The sequence below is a fragment of the Patella vulgata genome, chromosome 3 (genome assembly GCF_932274485.2).
Source record: "Patella vulgata chromosome 3, xgPatVulg1.2, whole genome shotgun sequence".
Lineage (NCBI taxonomy): Eukaryota > Metazoa > Mollusca > Gastropoda > Patellidae > Patella > Patella vulgata.
This window is the reverse complement of record NC_065881.2, coordinates 86,958,089-86,975,736: the sequence shown is the minus strand read 5'-3', so window position 1 is coordinate 86,975,736 and position 17,648 is coordinate 86,958,089. Positions and strand designations below refer to the sequence as shown.

General features: G+C 38.0%; 2 long non-coding RNA genes across 2 annotated transcripts; both read left to right on the top strand.

Moving 5' to 3' along the window:
- The first annotated feature begins 1,817 nt into the window (after window positions 1-1,817).
- Window positions 1,818-4,136, top strand: LOC126814308 (uncharacterized). Its single transcript, XR_007677533.2, has 3 exons — window positions 1,818-1,859; window positions 3,748-3,810; window positions 4,063-4,136. It is a non-coding gene; the product is annotated as an uncharacterized LOC126814308 (long non-coding RNA).
- Window positions 4,137-8,926: 4,790 nt separating this feature from the next.
- LOC126814305 (uncharacterized) lies at window positions 8,927-10,829 on the top strand. The gene is made up of 4 exons (XR_007677530.2): window positions 8,927-9,102; window positions 9,690-9,761; window positions 10,503-10,562; window positions 10,767-10,829. It is a non-coding gene; the product is annotated as an uncharacterized LOC126814305 (long non-coding RNA).
- The last annotated feature ends 6,819 nt before the right edge of the window (window positions 10,830-17,648 follow it).

The following is a 17,648-nucleotide window of genomic DNA, read 5'->3' as shown; positions in this document are numbered from 1 at the left end:
ATTACTATATATTCTTTTGGTAAACAATAATCAACATAAATCACAACAGACCATTAATATAACAATTATTGGTTTAATGCTTAATAGTAAATAAGCTCCAATGTGGATATGGGAATTGACATAAACTTATGTCTCCAAATATCCAAATACAGGTAAATAAGGTCTGTCCTTAGGAATGTGACCTAAGTTGATCTCCTGACAGGTTTGTAGAATCGTCCTTCCGTAACCGTTCGTTCGTTCGTTTCTAGAGTTTTACGTCCACTACCACCTAAGGTGATATCGTAGACAAAGATGTTTCCTAAGAAACTTACTGGAGGAATCCGTAGGGATTAGGCTTGGTCCAGTTTAATTTGAGACATGGTGTCTTAGCAGGGAATGCCCAAGTTAAAAATCTCATCGAAAGGAGAGGATAAAGTTTTGGGGGTAGAAAAGGAAAAATGACGAGCGGGCGCAGTCTGGCCCGCTTGGCCATTAATGCTACCGACTCATTTGGGTCTATATATCCCCCTGCATTACCTGGGGTACTAATCCTATAAATCTATCGTCTATTCAAACACTATTCGTCGTTATTAATGTTGTTTCTTACTTTTTGTTCTCCGGTAGAGGTAAATCATTTAGAAAATCGATATATTTGTTTAAAGTTTTATCCTTTCCGCGACGTGGATTATAACAACCTTTGTTACGCACTAAATCCTCTTTAGAATAATTTAAATCCCCGAATTCTTCCCGCAATCGGAATTTTCGATAGAAATTTGTAATATCACATTTGAGTACACACATATTGCTTTTGGGTGTAGGTGTGAATTTCAATCCCCTTGGTAAAAGTATAATTTCAATTTCCGTAACACTATGGGAAGAAATTAGAAATAATTTTAGGATTTATTTTCTCCTTTTAGATAGGTTCCGTTGAATGTTCTTCTGTTGAGATTCTTTCCTCTGATATTTCCCCTGTTGATTCCCTTGTTGTTTATATCCCTTGTGTTCGTAGTCTCTCCCTTGGTATTCCCTGTCTTGATATCTGCTCTGTCCCATTGTTGGAATTTCCTCTGTTTGTATTGTATTTCCTCTCTTGGAAATCCCCTTGATGAGATCCGCTGGGTGTCCGTCTCCTGCTCTGTTGATAATACCCCTGTCGATTGTTTGGCGTCGTCGTGGTTTGCTGTGACCCTGATCTAAAAAATGCCTATATTTAAACTGGTTGTACTGGTTATTACCAGGAGTATAACCTTTGTGGTTATTGTATTCACAGGTATTTTTTGGAGAAAATCCCCCGCTACTTATCATCACTAGACGAGCGAGGGTTGTTATTCTCATTATTTAACTTTGTGCAGGCATCCGGGTGATGTTCATTAATTTGTTCGAGTTCTTTATGGGGGGTTGGATGGCTGAATGGTTAGCGTGCGCGCTGTATCATAAAATCTGTCATTGAGTCGACTGGCTTGGTTTCGAATAGCCTGTTGTACGTGACAAGGAGTAGGGTCGCCTGTCCAACCTGGTGGGTTTTCTCCGGGTCCTCCGGTTTCCTCCCACTGCTAAAGAGCCCTACGCGGAAGCGAATTATTGAAATCAAATTAAACCATATGTTAGTCCCGAAATCACCTAGTTTGTGTTGAGTGGACGTTAAACCCCATTTCTCTCTCTCTCTCTCTATCTCTCGCTCTCTCTCTCGATCTTTATTTGGTAAACTCCAAAGGAATTTTATTGGATTTTCCCCTTTCATTTTAATCTTCTTGGACCAAATTGATTTGAGTGACGTTTATATTTGTATTTTTATATTTGTTAAGTGACAAGAGACGTTTGTTCTACATCTAGCTGTAAAGTTGGTAAGATCTGTGCAGTAGAAGAATGTGTCAAAGCAGGTAATGTGAACGAATGAATGCAAGGGGGTTAATGTCGTAAATTTTTTTATCGAACCGTGCTAATGACGGGTGAAAGTGAAACAGCTGGGGGAAAGCAGGATCACGTCTCACTCGTGTGGTGCGACAAATGAAATGAAATGGGGTTTAACGTCCTAATGTTTTGCGCAGACTGGCCTAATGAAGACAGGAATATGGCATACTGTGTACTTTGGGGGAAATTTTGCCCGGGCAGCGGCACTATGGCCTACTCTTATATCGAATACCAACTGCCAAGGGATCCGAACGACTAGACAACTGGCCCTCCGTCTTGCACCACTGACAGGGAGAAACCATGTCGGAAAATCCCGCTGAACCTTCTCGGTCAATGCAGTGATCCAACACCCGACTTCCTGACTAGCGAGCCAGCGTCTTAATTACCCACTTACATCCCAAACTTAGGCTGCCTGTCTACAGCTAGCTCCGTCTGAGAACATTTCCTTAGCTAATTAAACATTTTAATTCCTACTATGACCATTTTAGTCGAAAACACTGAGTATGCTTTTAGAAATTTTTAGAAGTATTTATTTATCTTCTATTGTCATATTGAATGAAATTAAATATGTTTATTTAGCCGTTGTGTGTATGAAAGATGTCAAACTAATCAGAGCCGAATCACAAAATAGTTCTCTGATTACTCAATATGGCGGCGCCCATGAAAGATAATTCACAGAGAAAGTTTTGTTTGCGAAGACAAATTTAAGAGTATCTAACCTTTTTTTGAAAGATAAACAGATTTAAACTCTAAAGACAGTTTACAATTTTAAAGACTGTATTGCAATATTACCCACTAGCACATATTATATAATTGCCCCATCTTGAAATAATTGCCCCATTTTTACATAAAACACGTGCTTCGGGTTATTTTTACTCTGGTTTGTATACTATAAAGTAGTCCAGTCGATAAGTCCCGCCCCAAAATGATCACGTGAGCGTTTTAAATAGCGGGTATTTAGGGTAGTGATCTTATTCTCGAAGTATGACGTAGATCGATCGCTGCGTGCAGTATGACCCACTAAGCCACATTGACTCCCGCGAACGATACATTTGAATAAGTGGTCTCGATCATCAACACTATTGACATATATTACACCCGAGTCCAAATAAAATCTTATATAATCGTTTAAAGGAGCTGAACTGCTAATATTTGGGACGTAGAATTTGACACAAATGGGTCGCAACGCATATAATACTACAATATGAATGTATATAAACTGATTTACATTCAATCGTGTCCGTTTTTACTCTTAATTTCAAATCAGTTATGTTCGGCGAAATTCTCCAGAACTCTCAATCGAATGGAAATCTCCAGCGTCTGGCAATTTCAGTCTACACCGATAGTATTTATCACGCATGCTCTCAAGATAAAAATATGGCTTCACCGTTTGACATAACTTGTGGAATATGTCTAGCCTCGTTCTTCGAGTCTCGTGTTACAAATGGCGCTGAAACGCATTATGGTACATGGTTCATGTACCAATGGTAAAACGTTATTTTGTATTACATACTGGATATCAGAAGCACATCGTTTGCCGGTAAGATCACAACATAATGTTAATTGCAATTGACAAATAATTCATGTTTTCAATGTCGACCGAATGGGCTGAGGACGACGAACATACATCGTGCTGTGTGCTATTGGATTCCAACTACGGGTAATGTTCTCGGCAAACCCTGGGGACTCCTGATTAGTGAGCCAGCGCCTTACACACTGAGCGAGTACGGCTTCATATATATTATAGTCTGAATAACTGAGATTGTAGATGGTCAGCTGTTGGAAGTAGTCTTATTTGAGATGTCCAGGGTAGAACTGGCAATTCTAAACCAATTTATTTGTTCTTGTTTATTACAGGACTACAGTGTGGACTAGAGCTTTGTGCGGAAGGTGTCTCGTGTAATGATAATCATTGTCAAGGTAGGTAACTCTAAATATCGAAAGTCTAGATGTAATGAACCTTGGGCGTAATATTCATTTCAGCACATCTTTATCTGATGAGCAAGACATAAGATCGGCGTCCATATCACCATGTATTCACAACTACTGCTGACCAATCCTGTATTAAAGCCATGACAGAATGGTATTCTAATTTTCTTCCTCTCGAATTATTTTATGTTAACCCAGTGGAAAGGCTAACTTGTATTAAAGCCATGTTAAATAATATTTCAGGAACTAGATGTGGTATTGTGGATTGTGAAGATGGAAAAGACTGCCAACTGAGTATGTGCAATGGTCCAGGTATATGTCTTTCATTTTTATCCAATGAAATGGGGTCTTAACCAATGGACTAATGAAGACGGACATACGACATACAGTGTGCTATGGGGGGAATTATGCCCGGCCAGAGGTGCTAATTGGAATACCAACGGTCAAATAGACATTTTCCTTGTCAGCCCTCCCTTCTACGTCATTGGTAGGGGGATCACGTCGAAAAATTCAGAATAACATTTTCGGCTAACAATGGGAGCGAACCGGTACCTCTTCACAGACTGAATATAAACGATATGACTATAAGTAAATAAATAATAAATATATCACAATATTTTAACAAGATTATTGTCTAATACAATAAAAGGGATAAAGGAGAAAAACTTTCCATGAAATTCCATAGGTTTATTATGATTGGCCTTAGTGTACGCCTCTACTGTCAGCTAACACGTGGAATAAATTATCCGATCATGTAAAAACAATCTAATAATTTTGCTGTTTTTAAAAAGAATCTTAAAACTGAACATTTTAAACGTGTTTTTAAACTTTGAACATGTGGACACTTTTAATTTTTTTCAATGTTTTAAAACCATTTTTTTTAATTTACATGTATTTTATTTGTAAAGCGCACCTATTAGCTGGAACACCCAGTGCTATACAAATTGTTTATTATTATTATGTTTCTTTGCAATATTACTAGGAATAATATGTGGAAATACTAACTGTTCAAGTTATGAGAGGTGTTTCGAGGGAGTTTGTTATGGTAAGTAGTCGTTAAATGAACTATAACACGTATTTTGATTTGTTTGTAAGTCTGGGATTGACCATTCACTTTCATCGCAAATGACCTTATTTGACCCCGAATATCACGAAAACGACCCAACTGTGGACTGATTACCACTCGGCATCGTATTTTACACAAAACTTTACTATATAATAGTCGGGTCTGCTTTTGTCCGCATTAGATGGACCCATCCCCCCGGACTGAGCCTCGGGTCTACAGTGCCCACATCAGGCTAGCAATATTTCAACTATTATGATTACCCAATTATTATGTCTGATCAGGTACATATTAAGTTACTAATTAGATGAAATAAGTAAACCACGGTGTAATTTTGCTCTAAAAATATGAAAAACTGCCTTAACCCAAACAAATAACGAATCTGCCATCCCCAACCAATTTTTTTTTCTAATTTCGTGAAATGTTTTGCACAACAAGGTAGAAACAACAAATAATTTCTAGTATTATAAAGCCTCCTAGTATTATCGTTCGAAAATATATCCAAAGTAGCAATAAAACTGTTGTTCTCTCCATCAAATATGTATGTTTTCACTTCAAAATATTCACCATCCTGTTGTTATTTAAGATGACCAAGGGAGATAAGTAGTTATGTCCATTGATGTTATGATAGAATAGGTTGGTGTTGGTAGATTTGTTATCAAAAGTACATCGTGGTTGAATTATTTTATCTAATTAGTAAAAGAATATGTACCTCATCAGACATAATAATTGTGCAGCAATAATATTTCAGTAAGCTGATAGTGGAAAAAGTCAATAAGTCTGGCAGGAGGTAATTGGTAGTTGCTAGCCGGATGTGGATAGTGTGGTTGACAAGGCATAAACTGGATGTGGGCGTGGCCTGCCTGTTTGTGTACGCCGTACAATCGCTATGTTTGTGATACTATTGAAAACAAATATGCCAATTGTTTAGGGCGTTAACTTTTTTGTATCAGGGGCGGATCCAGGAATGTTTGCAGGAGGGGGTTTGCCAGGTTCCTGAGACAATGTATCTCGCTCCACCCCCACCCCCACCCCCCCACGCATTGCCTCTATCGTCATTATGGCGTATATACACACACACATCGAGCTTTTTAAACAGGGAAATTCAACATCTCGTTTGACATCAATTTTTACTATGATTTAATACAATGATATTGTGATTCAATTTCATGGGTGCAAAGCATCAATTGTGATATCACATAATGTCTATATCATTATCTCGCGCTTTGAGTGCCCATCCTGTCCCACATCTGACGATAAAGGATAAAGCACACGGTAGAAAAACTTCTCATAAAAAGTTTTGATTTACAAAAAAAAAAGTATGTAGCTGCCCTGACCCCCCCCCACCCCTGGATCTGCCCCTGTGTATTTAATTATTTCTGTAGCCGCAATATTGACCCCACGTGTCTGGGTGTTGCATCTCAAATGGCAAATACTCGAATGATCACAATTATTCTACGTGCAAAACGAGCAGTACGCACATAATGTTTGATGCACTTCACACACATCAGTAAAATAGTTTTATCATTATAATATGATTTTTATTTTTTTATTTTACAAAAGATCGATCATGTAAAGAACCTTACTGTGTTTCCCACCCTAGACGTAAGTTGAATTTATAGTTACGAACTGGTAGTTGGGTTTGTAGTCTTAGATATAGAAAACGTTATATAAAGATCTGTAGCACTATACGTCGTCGGTCGAACATAAAACGTGGTGCCACCAAGTCGTTTACCACATCCGACGTTTAATATATTCTCTGGTACAAATCTTTTGTTTCCCCTGTGACCATATAGATTTGTCTCTGGCGTTTATTATTGTAATTCTCTAGTGGCTAGGGCGTCACTTTAAACTCTATTGTTGTGTACGTATATTTGACAGCAATCTGATTAAAATACAGATCTATATTTCGTTTCGTTTTTATATACTTTCCATGTCCTACACTACATGAAGATCTGACCATTTGTTTTAGGAGGTCGCGCCAGAGGTCATACGAGCGGCTTTTGACCCTACGACGTCAGACATTTGATTAACTAATCAGCATTGATCTTTCTAGATTACCCACAGTTCCATGCACCACACGCCAAAAGCTCTCCGTAACAGACCCTTTCGTTGGCTAATCCTCAACATCACCCAGAACACGTCAATGATAACAACTCTTCCGGATCCTAGTGTAGTAAAGTCAATTACTTCGAAATGTTGTATTATAAAAAAACGAAATGAAATAGGATTTCTGTTTTAATAAGACTGATTTGACAGCAGCTAAAGGGCCCCATTGGAAATAAACCTAGTTTTTTTTAAAGGACAGTATTGGTGCCAGTCATTATCACATATATGATATAACTGGTTAAACACGTTCCAAATATTATTTTATCACAGAGATCATTGCTACGATAGATGCGTAATCAATCGTTCAACAATCGGAAGTGACGAACGCAAAAGGACAAAACGATCCATCTATATTACTGACTGAAGTGACGAGTGATAACAGATACAGGTACATAGGCGAATTTCTGCTTACTAATAATTCTTTCGAAGACCAAAAGTTGTTGTGTGCGACTGTTGAAGTATATCTGACATTTCATAAAAAAATTGACTCACTAGATAGAGAACATGAAGGAAAAATAGAAAAAGTCCGTGCATTACCATGTTTTTATAAGTAAACAGAGCGAGTTACTGACGAACCCACTACATCATGGCTCTCCTGCGAATCCACATGATCTTCTGGTGTCTTCTAAAGAACCCAATGCTTGTCCGATCTCTTAAAGAATCTACACGGTGTCTAATTTCTATAACCCAGCTCTTGGGCTTTCTATACGCCTAGACTTTTGCTATTCATTATTCAATTGGCCAAATTTATGCAATTAATTATGTGATTGGTTACTTGCGCCTAATGGCGTCACGGTAGTTTTCCTCTCACGTGTATTTTATACAATAACAAATTAACCTTGACTCTAGCCCTCGTGACCTGTTATTCTCATAATATTGATAAAGAATCAATTGCGTTTCAAATAAAAATACACAAACCGTTCTAATTTATATATATTTTGACAATAAAGAAGACGCATGATATACGTGTTTATCAAATGATATATCATGCCCGTTGGTGTACTTGTTCATGAATTTGGAACATGTATTACGCCGAGGCCCTAATATTGTTAGAGATGACTGTATAACCATTATAGTTTTAAACCTGCCATAGCTACGTGTATAGTTAAGACAGTCTTATAACCATGGTAACGTTATAAATAAACTAACATTGATTGTTATAATCAACACAGATTTATTAAAGATACATTATGAAAGAGTTAAATCTGCCTATTACGGGTCGTTCTCATGGCCTTATATAAATCATTAATTAGACATGTATTCAAATGCCAAGCCCATAATAAATTCTCTAGATCATCGGATTTTTGTGATTTTCAACCGATTCATACACGACTGTAGATTATTGAGACTTTGTTTATTATCTTATCAACGGTAGCAATGACAAGCAAGGCTACACTATTCTGCAAACGGCTATAATTTCGTTTATAATGAAATAATTTGAGTGACATATCTTTAAGAAACAGAACGTTCTAACAAAGATGGGTTTACAACCAAGATAACTATACAACCACTCTACACCTAGGATGACATAATGAACCAGTATGAAACTTTTACTTTGATAAACATGCATAAACGTTAGATCAATATGACTCTTTTACTTTGATATACTGGACTAAATGATAGATCATTATGACTCGTTTACTTTGATATACTGGACTAAATGACAGATCTTTATGACTCTTTTACTTTGATATACTGGATTACATGCTAGATCATTGTGACTCTTTTACTTTGATATACCTGGACTCCATGCTAGATCATTGTGACTCTTTTACTTTGATATACCTGGACTACATGCTAGATCATTGTGACTCTTTTACTTTGATATACCTGGACTACATGCTAGATCATTGTGACTCTTTTACTTTTATATACCTGGACTACATGCTAGATCATTATAAAATTGTATCTTTTTATAATTTATAAAGAGGTTAGACCAACAACTCCTACAAATAACACAATAAAAAATGACCTGAGACCAAAGGAAAAAGAATATTCAGGCCCCAAGCCATTGTCCAGTACGAATGTTGATGGATTACGATCCAAAGCGGGCAGAATGGATGAAAATAATACAAAGAAAATATCAAAACAGGAAGAAATAACCAATGAAGGTAAGTTGTAGTCATAAGAATATCCAATAATTGCTCGTTATCGCGACAGAGACCAAAGTTATTGACGGATTTCTTTTAAATAAGATATGGTTATTGGAGACCTTGAGACGTTTGGTACCAGAGTTATCAACCAACCAATCGTCTACGGTCCATGGAAACGCGACCTTTGGGAGAAAAGTCTGAAAATCCAACCGTCGCTTTCACACACGTTTTCCCGGCTATGCCAGTCCGTAAAAACAACAACTTCAATGTGGTCCAATATGGCTTGATCTGAATTAATCGTTAAGTGCCGGTCGTCGCCGGGTATGGGGACCTGTTAAATGCATACAGTTAAACCTGGGTGTGCACGAGGACACATAACACATCCCTATTTTCATAATAATAAAAAATTGGTCGACATATGTGGTACACAAAGTGTCGGCATACACATCGACAGAAACACATTGTACTCCTAATGAAATACTTCTTTGACAAATACAAAATGGTCATAGACTTTTTAATTAACGTGTGTTATTTAATCATAATTGGACATTATTTTATCAATAAGAATTGATATACTATAATACTTATCAATTAATATTTTACAGACCGGGTATGCAATAACACGCTGTGTGATATGAATGGTGGTACTTGTGGTATATTTACCTGTAAAACAGGCGGTTAGTAAAAAATCTTAGTCTTCAGTCTAGTATTTTACCATCTGTCTTCCCAAGCATATTTTAACTATCTAACAAAATTTGTATTAAAAACATCATCGATTATTATATTATATATTTTATCATATGGAAGCAGTGACAACACATAAACACCAATCCCTTAGTAACGCTATAGTCAGTGTCTGTAAAGGGATGTCGTGTAATCGCCATACTATTTTGTCATTGTGTTAAACTTATAGTCTGTAATTATATATAGGCTATACTTGGTTGTAATACCTGTATATAGATAATATTCCAGCGCCATCCCCAACGTGCATATTTATGTGTAAGATAAAGCAAGAGACCGAGGTTATGGTGGGGAAAGAAGAACTGAAGAAAATAACCCGAGAAGTGAATGCATTTGGATTCTGATGTGTTGATAAGGACTTTCCATCGCACGCACCATTCGTTAACCTTGTCAAGCAGTAGCTGTAGGCATCTTTTCGCTAACAGTATAATAGTATCCTGTAAGCATATAGTATCCTGTCAGTATATATTACAGTGTATATTATAGTATTTATCTAGGTCTCGAGACAACATCAATTATGTGTTATGTCGAAAATAAATTATAGGCCAGCTGCATCTTCCACAAATTTTGTTAACAATGTAGGCACCATGATCAAAATAGTGGTCTACACAGTGTGAAAATTGTTCTACACTGATTATTCTGTTGACTGACAAACTATGTTTTACTTATTTTTTCAGATATTGTTGGAATTACTGCATTCCATACATACCACCATGTACGTTATTTGGTTAAACGAGGTATGCTAGATCTGCTTGATATATTAAAGACGCAGTATGTAAGATTTAGATAAAGACCCGAAAGTTCTCGCTATAATAGTTTAAAACGAGATAATGAAAAATGAATGTATTGAAAATTTCAGTCATGATAATAAACATAGTTTCTGATCCAGGACAGGAAAGTTAATCAGACTGTTTCTAACAGGATTGTCTTTGTTATTACAGGCGAATCATGTGGGTCTGGACATTGTCCTGTCAATGTAAAGTGTGTAAATGACGTCTGTAGAGGTCAGTAAAATGTGATAATATTAACAATCCGCCCCTGGAAAGCCTTATTTATTTCAACAGGGGCGGTTTACTGCAAGGTCAATACATGCAGAGAAAAATGACTTAAGCAACTGTGATCTATTATATAGTTTTGATCTCGAGTTGATCACTGGCTTGAGCAAATATTACTCTTCAAAAAAAGTAGGGGATATTGAAATGCAAATACCTATGGACACTTGAGAGTATGATCACAGATGAAGAACTTATCGCCCCAACAGAACCAATGAGCTGTATGTGCGACACGCAAAAGCGCCTAACACGTGGGAAGGGTACATTGACAAATTTGACACTTCAATTTGATGAAAACTGCCGCGTGCTGGTTTATCATATCCATGTTTGCTTTACTGTTTAGCGTATCTTTGCTTAGGCGTGTTACGTTTAATTTGCAATGAGATGTCTTCAACATGATAAACGTCTACGTGCTATTGGTATGCTTCAAATGGGTTCTACACAGCGAGCAGTAGCCAACATGCTTAATGTGTCACTATGGAACCGGTACCAACAAACACACAATGCTGATGATAGACCTCGTTCAGGTCGTCCCAGAGCCACTACAGAAGCCCAGGATCGATACATTCGTACTCAGGTCCTGCGAAATCGAGGACAAACGGCCAATCAGCTTTCTGTAAACTTGTACTAAGTTACAGGAATTCGAGTTACACCCCAAACGATTAGAAATCGGCTACATGCAGTACATTTGCATGCGCGACGACCGCGCTGTGCCCCCATCAACACTCGCCAGCACATGGCAAACAGGCGCCCATGGTGTAGGCAGCGTATAAATTGGGGTAATAATCGATGGGCGCGTGTAATGTTCTCAGATGAGTCCAGATTTACTCTGGATTTCACCGATAGGCGTGCTAGCGTTTAGAGGCGTGCTCGCGTTTGGAGGCGTGTAAATGAGCGTCACGCTAACGTTAACGTTAGACAGCATCACAGATTCGGGCGTAGGTCTGTTATGGTGTGGTGAGGAATCACCATGACTTGCATATTGGTGTGTAATACCGTGACCACATCCTGGAACCGATAGTTCTGCTCTTTGCAGCTCGACGTTTCAACTTTCAAGATGTTAATGTCCAGTAACTATATTAATTGATTGGCTATTATTATAATGTGACTTTCAGCAGATAACCCTGAGCTTCATCTGGATACCAATAACTCAAAGAGATTAAAAAGTGACTTGAGCACTTGTGTTATGACCGTGATGAACAGGTAGTCCGGTGTATTTGCGTCACGTTGTGTTAAATTGGACTTCTCTACGGACTTAATATGACTTCAATATAACTCATTTGTTCTTCTGAAATAAGTTGTATATCAAGCACAGAGTCATAGACACAAGCCGCAAATAATAGTTTCTATTTAGCTCTTACACGTAAAAAATGTGCTTTTACTGATAGTTAGAGATACAATTGTAGACAGCAAATACGTTTCAAAATCACAGCAGTACTTTGGGCCTTGACCTCTCAATTAAACCCCGTCAGTCGGATGACACAAAAAACCGAGGTCCCGTGTACACGTTAGTGTAATACTGTGTAGAGGTTATTTAAGTTCTCTAAATGATGCTCTGTTTAATATAGAAATTCGTTACCTACATGATGTGTGACGAAAAGCAGGGGACTATTAAAATGGGTTGGTCCGTCTATCTGTCTGTCCGTCTGTCTGTCCGTCACACTTTTTGGGACACAATAACTCTCCTTCTAATTGAGCTAGAATGTTCAAACTTGGTGTAGGTGTTTGCGAGGTTAATGCCTTGATGGAGTTAGAAGATGAGCATTTTCTGCTTATGGTAAGTATAGATAAGCAATTTGATTAGTTGATGATTTGGGACACGATAACTTTAGTTCTAATTAAGTGAGGGTGATGAAACTTGGTATATAGTTTCATTACATCAATACCTTGACTAAGTTTGATGATGAGAATTGTTTGCTTAGGGTAAGGAGCAATAAGCATTTTGATTGATCATGACTTTGGAACATAACAACTCTGCTTCTAACTGGGGTAGAATGTTTAAACTTAATGTAGATGTTCGTCTTGAATGAGTTCAATGATTAACATATCGAGCTAAAGCTAAGCAGAGATAAGCAATTTCCTTGGTCGATGCTTTGGGACAAGATAACATTGATTCTATCTGATAGAGAATGATGAAACTTAGTGTATAGTTGATAATCAGTTTGATTGCTCGATACTTGTGAGAAAAATAGATGTGCGATTAATTAATATGTGTCATCTATTTATTTGGGATTTCGGCGGGGGACATCAGCCTCACTGTTGACTTGTTAGCCTTGTGATCGTCTAGTATTTCATATCGTTATATGTTTTCTATTTCAGCCCTGTGTACTAATGGTTTATGTATGTATGATACCTGTGACACAGCAACAGACACATGCAACGGTAAATATACCAGTTTTTATTATGTTACAGATAGGTGACAACAAGATATGTACCAAATGAAAACAGGAGCTCAAACAGTTCCATTAGCATCATTACAGCATGGTGTTAAGTTATATATTTTCACTGCGAAATGTATAGAATTCAGAACATTCTTATCTCACTGAGTTGGAATTCAATATAATAGTAGGCCATTGTACCGCTGTTCTCTCATAACACACTGTATGGCGTATGTCCGTCTTCATTAGCCCAGTCGGAGCAGAAGAGTGGGACGTTAAATCTCATTTCATTTTTGTTAACGCCATGCTAACCCCACTGCTGGCCCTTACCATAACGCCATTTAGAAATCTGAACAGATCACTGTCTTTAGTCTTGTTTAAACCAATAATTGTATGAATGAGCGCTTGAATTAAAATCACCATAATGTAGCAATGACAGCGATAGAGAATCTCAATGCATGCCATGACGACGAAATATCAGATGTTTCCTACCTTGTTGCCGACAACTGTTCCTTGGTTTTCTTCGACATGTTCTTGTCAATGAAATAAGATGGGATTTAACGTCCGACGGTTCAGCATCGACTGGGCTCATGACGACAGTGTGTTCTTATATACATAATAATAATAATAATAATAAAAACTATAATCAGTTGCAATCTGAACTACTTACATCTTGACCCAAACTACACAATTACGTAGTTGTTTGTTTCATTATTTCAAATTCCCCTACAGTCCAGCATTGACATAAAAATTTGCTTATTTCCAAATCACGAAATCACACCCACCACATCATAACCATACGGACATAAATGTCTAATTACATCTTCTTTGATTGAGCATAGGTGAATTGAAGTACCCCCCCCCCCCCGCATATGCGAACTAAAAAGAAACCTTGACATTATTGTATCCCTATATGATATGACTGTCTAATATCTTTGGTATCAACATGTTCCTTTGTTGATGTAAAATAATGATTAATATTTACAGCTCCGTGTAATACTCCCGCTGACTGTGGTGGATTTCAATGCACCCGGGGAACCTGCCATAGTACCTTTGATCAAAGGTCATCTGTGTTGGATGTGACTGCAATTACTAATTTAATCGATTTAATGAGTAGTAGTAGCACAAAGTGGAGCTTCAGTTATCATCCCCTCCCCCGAAGTACCATGAAAGCAGACAACTATTTAAATGTCTTACGTCACTTTGGTTCTAAATCATGAGAGAGATGGAAATTAAGCTTCACGTCGAATATATATTTCGGGACAAGCACATGGATCAGTATTATTTCGGTAATTCACTTGCGGGTGGGGTTCCTTAACAGTAGGTGAAAACCGGAGGATCCGGAGAAAAGCCACGAGTTTGGACAAGTAACCCTACTCCCTGTAAATTACAACCATGCCACTTGACTCAATGAAATACCTTATGATCTAAATCGATAGAAAGTGATGTACGTGCTTATCAGATTGGCCGATCTTTACCATCATTGATCTGCCTATGCGTGTTCAAGAATTTGAAATGATGGCAGGAGAGCGCCCATCTTGGTGTCTATATTGCCAATGAACATTTATCATGCCAATAATTTGCCACCACGTAGCCTCTAATAATTTACGGTGGTACTAAGTGCTACATGTAAACATTACCAACTTGAACGTGGCAGTATATGCATAGGGTGTATCGAGAGAAAATCATTGGTAAAAATTTCAATAAATCGTTAAGAAAAATGCTCTATTTTCTTAATTCACTTTCTTAATGACTTTAACGTAATCAATATAGCTAGTAGTTGTAATAACTTTCTATTTTGTTTTGGTAACGTAAAATTTGAATCGGATTAATATTTTAATTTTGTTCAATTGCAGTCCCATTTTGTGAAGAACATGTTTGCTGTAAGTAAATATACATTTTATTGTTTTCTCTAATTTAGAAAACTGAGGTGTTAGAACACTAGTGATGGTTATCTATGGAAGGATAACGTTGTCAACATTATTTCAATGTTCACTGTACAAAATAACAGTAATGTATTATTGAAAAATGTATTCTGTATTTTAACACTTTCACATTGGTATTGTGGAGCAATGGAAATTGCAAATTGTAAACCTAAAATACATATTTTGAACTGCGGACACATGTATTTAGCACCGTGTACATTGAAATAATATTGGCAACGTTATCCTTCCATAGTTATCTCCCTAGAACCTTTTATACAGTGTTACACAAAGTCCCACTGCCACAGCTTCTTTTCCTTCCCTGGATCTCGCCATTTGCTTTCCGACCCTGTATCAGGACTTTACATGGAGAGTACACGAAGATTTATGTGGTAGTGACCACTTTCCTATCTTGATTAATAATAATTGCCCCTCTCCGGTCGAAAGACCCCAGTGGTGGAAGTTGCATAAGGCTGACTGGACTCTTTTCGAATCTTTATGCCTCTTCTCTTTTGGTGCAAAGGAGTAAGAAGATGCAGATGAGCCCATAGCCTTATTCACTTCAATTCTTCAAGATGTAGCTTGCAATGAACGATGGTCACGACGCCATGAGCTAGGCAGGAAGGGAAGTTTTATTACTCCAGACATGCGTACAGTATACCTTCGTTAAGGGGAAATAACTCCAATAACTAAACTATCATGTTATGATGTACAAATACATTGCATCCCCTTTCTTTTATTTTTTTAAAAAACTGTAATTAACATTTACTTGAAATAGGGTTGCATCAACCATTTAAATTCGAAAAATATTTATGAAATAACTTCAGAACCTTAAATACAGTATTAAGGTATATTTATGCCGAACAAGGTTAGATATTCAAAGTTCTCTTCCACGAGCTGACCAGATAAGTTCACTAGAACACTGTTCAATAAAAAAAACAAAAGAACAAAAAACACAGTTAATGAGTATCAAGTTCACATATAGTCTTTCAGGTAGCTTGGTCTACGGATTTCTCGACCACGACGTGTCGTATACGTTTGTTCAACATTTTTGTTGAGCGTGATTTGTGACTGCTTTGGATCTGTCACGGACGCGTGTAACTTGTTTCTATTTACGTTTTGACTCGGGGGCACAGGTGTGTCCATTCCGTTCTTTGGTATGTTTAAACCCTGGGGATATAAAACGGTATCAGAAGATTCTTTTGCGACAATTCTGTGTGGTACTTCTCGCGTTTTCATGAGTAGTTCTGTATTCCTCCGATATTCGTTCGCTCGATCACCTGCTTTGACAATGTACGATCGCGGGTAAGTCGTTCCTTTCACTAATTCGGCTGGTCTCCATCCTTGAGGTGTTCGAATTCGTACTGCGTCACCTGGATAAATTTCCTCCTTAGCTTTAGTTCCCTTATCGTAGTAGACCTTCTGATGTTGTCGATGACGTAGCAATCGATCCTTCACTTTGCACGGATCTGACGTTTTAGGTTTCCTTAGGTGTTCCGTTATTGGGAGTAGTGTCTTCGCACGTCTGCCCATTAATCGTTGCATTGGTGATCCAATTTCTTCGTCACGAGGAGTGTTTCTCAACTCGAGTAAACATAAATACACGTCGTCTCCCGTTTGTAAGCACTTCTTAATAATGTTCTTCACCGTCTATACTGCTTTCTCAGCGAGTCCGTTCGACTGTTGATGTAAAAGCGACGATGTCACATGTTTTATACCGTATGCTGACATGAAATCTTTAAATTCTACGCTCGCAAATTGCGGTCCGTTGTCGCTGATAAGAGTGTCCATGATACCATAACGAGCTATATTTTCTTTTAGGTGCTTGATAACGGTTTTAGTTCGGGTATCTCTTAGTAGTGGAGCGACTTCTATAAAGTTTGAAAAATAGTCGACCATAATCAAATAATGGAGCCCGTCGTATTCACATAGATCAGCTCCTACTTTGCTCCACGGTAGCGTTGGAATCGGCTGAATAATCATCGGTTCCTTGGGTTCTTTGTTCGGTACATGAGACACGCTCCACATCGGCTCACCATGTCCTCAATCTGCTTATTCATACCGGGCCAAAACACTAGTTCTCTGGCTCGTTGCTTGCACTTGACGATTCCCATGTGTGACTTGTGAATAATATTGAGGATAACTGATCTCAACTCTGCAGGAATGCACGTTCTTTCTCCGCGGTATACGACTCCGTTGTATGTCGAAAGTTCACCGCGATAGTCCCAATACGCCAACGCTTCTGGGGATACGTCACCTCTGTTTCCGGGCCAGCCATTGCTGATCACCTGTTTTAAAATTTGAAATTCTCTGTCCTTTGTTGTTGCATCCGCGATTCTGTCATGGCTACTACACGATAACGTATCGGCCGTGAGCACCATTATCTCGTGATCTATTGTGTTCTCTCCGACTTCGTCCAAGGGTAGTCGGCTGAGGCAGTCTGCGAGTCCTATGTCCTTGCCTTTTCTATA